Source organism: Lagenorhynchus albirostris, chromosome 7 (genome assembly GCF_949774975.1).
Source record: "Lagenorhynchus albirostris chromosome 7, mLagAlb1.1, whole genome shotgun sequence".
NCBI classification, from domain to species: Eukaryota; Metazoa; Chordata; class Mammalia; order Artiodactyla; family Delphinidae; genus Lagenorhynchus; species Lagenorhynchus albirostris.
The window spans coordinates 90,648,258-90,652,021 of NC_083101.1; the positions used below are offsets into that span (position 1 = coordinate 90,648,258).

The window sequence follows — 3,764 nt, forward strand, 5'->3', positions numbered from 1 at the left end:
CCCCGGCCCCAGAGCCTTCCCTCTGGTTCTCATCACCGGCTGTCAGCAGACTTGCAGGCAACGTTCCTTTCTTTTCTTTTGTCTTTTTTCAAGGCACCTCTTGAGTACATGTATTTAACATGCAGGGAACCAGCCCTGACTCCTTGATCTGGGTCTTCCAGCCTCTAGAGCCTCGAGGACATCCATTTCCGTTATTTACATGCCCAGTGCCTGGGGTCTGATGATGGAAGCTGACACCGAGGGCGTCACCACGTGCGGGGTGATGTCAGTGGAAGCATCCCATAGCGAGAGCCTGCCTGAGGACCACGCACGCCCGGGCCCTCCCCGCCCCCTGCCTGCAGCCCTGCGCCTGGGAGCGGAGCTGGTGCATCGCGTGCCCAACGTCGTGGAAGTTGGTCTCCCGCTCATCATGCTGCAGCAGGGAGGGCAGGTTGGGCGTAGGCTTGGTGAAGTTGGCCACCATGGCCGCGATGGCGATCTGGCAGCTCCCATCGTGCTGTAGGCAGCCCGGCTGCAGGCCGAAGCAGGCCACGTGCCCGGACTTCCCCACCCTGCGGAGGGACGTGGATGAGGCCCCGCTTCCACAGAGGAGCCCCGGCCCACGGCCGACAGGTTCCCCCACGCACGCACCGAGGATAGAGGTCAGGTAGAACTTGCCGATGGGTGACCTTGCCCGAGGCCGCGTCCCAGACCGTTTAGAGCCTCACGTCTTCGTGACACATGCTGGTGCCCTCCTCCAGGTCGAAGGTCAGCCCCAGCAGCTCCTGGGAGATGGCCAGCAGCCCGCGTGTGAGCGCCTGCATGGGGAAAGCCTCATTGAGCAGGTACAGGTTCACGTGGTAGCGCGTCTCCTCTCCCTGGTTCATGTAGTAGCGCAGGTCCCAGGCGTTGATGGGGCCGTCCAAGTGCAGGCCCCGCCTCTGGCACTCGGCCTTCTTTAGCTCCAGGATCACGGCCGCTCCTGCTCCCCGAGGGGCTTCAGCTTCTGGGCCAGCTCACCTGCGGGCGGAGGGGAGAGGCTCGGCTACGTCCCTGGGGCGGCCCCCCAGCCACCCCCGACCCCGCGCCCCTCAAGGCAGAATGAAGGGTCTGGGAAGGTGACCCCCAAGGGCTGACACAGTGGGGTCTCAGGCAGCACCACGTCCGGTCAAGGTCCGCCTGACCCCGTCCCCACTGGGACTCAGGGGGAGGCGGTGTTACCTAGGACAGTGGCCACCACCTAGCTGGTCTTGTCCATGTTCATCTCCAGCACAGAGTCGGCATGCGTGCGGAACCCCAGCAGGCGGGACTTCAGGGCCTGCAGCCTCACCAGCTCCCTGAGGATCACGCAGTTCTCCTGGAACCCAGAGACGGAAGGCGCTGGGGACCGAGGGCCACGCCCTCCCCACGGGCCCCAGGCCAGGTCTCTGCAGGCGGGCAGGGCTCCCAGGCCACTGGCGGGCACAGCCAATCCCCCTCCCTCCTCCTCCTGGCCCGGATTTCTAGACACTTTGGTGCTGTCCTAACACGTGGTCTTTATTAACACAGGTCCTTTTGGAACAAGAAACGGCATGAACGTGATGGGCTCTAAGGCCAAGGGCAGGAAGAAATGTGGCCAGTCTTTCCAGGAGCCACCAAGGGGCCTCCGCGGGCTCAACAAGACAAACACGGCTGCGTGCAGACAGTGGCTCAACCCCACGGCGCCCGAACACCCAGCCCCTGGACGGTGAGACAGCTGTTGCTGCAGGTGGCCCGTGGCTCACTGATGAGGCCCGGCCCCAGGCGTACGCCACCTTCTCTGGGGCCACCTCTCCGGTCTGCAGTGGGGTTCTCCTGGGAGCCCCCAGTCACCACAGGACCAGCGTGGCCTGTCTGTAGCCCAAGAAGGTGGGGACACAAGACTGTCCCCCGTGCCCCCCGCATCACCCACGAGGCCGAGCGAGCACCAGTGGTGTCTGCGGGTAAGATGAAGGGCTCACGCACAGCCCCCATCTACAGAAGCACAGACTGCAGCCACCTGCGCTATGGAACAAACACAAGTGTCCGTGCAGGACCCGATGTCTGAATGTCAAGGCCATGCCCGGGCCACAGTGAGAAGGTGCATCCCCCATGCAAGCCACAGAGAGGGGATGGGGGGGCCATCTGCGATTCTGAGCTCATCGGGCATCACCCCAGAGGGAGAGGGAGAGGGAGAGGGAGAGAGGTAGACAGAAGTACAGAGGGAGAGAAAGAGAGAGGGAGGGAGAGACGTCTCTCCCTTCCCTGGGGGTTCTCTAGTGCAGCCAAGGCTGAAAACCACTGCATTTTGGGAGATGGGTCCTCGTGGAAGGGTTAAATAGTAGCTCATGGCATTATCGACACATACTAAAAAGGCCCCAAATCTTGGGGAGTCAGGGAGGGGAGTGTCGGCTGCCTCGTAAACGGGGAGAGATTGGGCATCAGGGGAGGTGCCTGTGCAGCCTGTGCCCAGGGCCCCGCAGACTTCATCTCCCAGCGGTGGTCCTGGGCTGGAAGTCAGCGGGGAGGTCAGGCTGTCCAAGCATCAACGTTGACTTCAGGGCTGATCTAAAAGGCGCCTGGTGTTTGTTGAAGCAGAAAAAAGAGAAAGCAGTAGGGAGAGGATGGGAGTGGGAGGGGGAGGGAGCCCCCCTCCTCAGCACTTCTACCGCTCTCCCTCTCTCTCTCCCTTTCTCCCTCTCTCCCTCTACCTCGCTGCCTCTCCCTCTCCCTCCATCTCTCCCCCTGCCTCTCTCCCTCCCTCTCTCCCTGTCCCTCTTTCGCTGTCCCTCTCTCTCTCTCCCTCTTTCCCTCCCCCTCTCCTTCTCCCCCTTTCCCTCTCCCTCTCCCCCTTTCCCTCTCCCTCTCCCCCTCTCCCTCTCTCCCTAGTCTTCACACTGGACAAGAGGTTGTCCAGTGAGTTTCGAATCTAAGAACTTTCAAGGAAGTTAGTTTCCCTTTGAGTTAGGTCATAAGTCCCCTCTGTGATTGCTGTACATGAATACATAGCTCTTTGTAATGTTTTTTGGAAGTTGAGATTATCAAGATACCAGTGTCTTGCAGGATGAAGGGTATATTGTAGAGCTGAACTTTGAGTTACTGTGCAATTTTTTTTTCATGCTGTCATTTGTAATATGTTTTGTGAGACTCCTTGGGATTAAAGTTTTGGTTCCAAAAGGAACAAAGAAAAAAAAAAAAGGATCCACTTGCCAATGCAGGGGACACGGGTCCGAGCCCTGGTCCGGGAAGATCCCATGTGCCGCAGATCGACTAAGCCCGTGGGCCACAACTATTGAGCCTGCGCTCTAGATCCTGGGAGCCACAACTACTGAGCCCCCATGCCACAACTACAGAAGCCCGCACAGCTAGAGCCCGTGCTCCGAAACAAAAGAAGCCACTGTAATGAGAAGCACGTGCCCGCAACAAAGAGGAGCCCCTGCTCGCCGCAACTAGAGAAAGCCCGTGTGCAGCAATGAAGACCCAACGCAGCAAAAATAAATAAATAAATAAAAGACGATACTGGCCAGGTGATCAAGGGTAAAATTGTTTGTCACAAGTCCCGTTGATGGGGTGTATCCTTGATGTGTGTATCCTTGATGGTGTGTATCCTTGATGTGACCTGAGGAGAATGACATTTTTATCTGTGTCTGGATCTTCCGCCCCAAACCCCATAACTCCAGCCCAACCATAAGAAAAACATCAGAAAACTAACAGACAAACAAATTGAGGGACAAAATACCTGACCAGTCCTCCTCAAAACTTTCAAGGTATCAAAACCCAGGGACGTC

At 58.5% G+C, this 3,764-nt stretch overlaps 1 pseudogene; it reads right to left on the reverse strand.

Moving 5' to 3' along the window:
* Positions 1-407: 407 nt before the first annotated feature.
* Positions 408-1,012, reverse strand: LOC132522668 (thimet oligopeptidase-like; annotated as a pseudogene).
* Between the last annotated feature and the right edge of the window lie 2,752 nt (positions 1,013-3,764).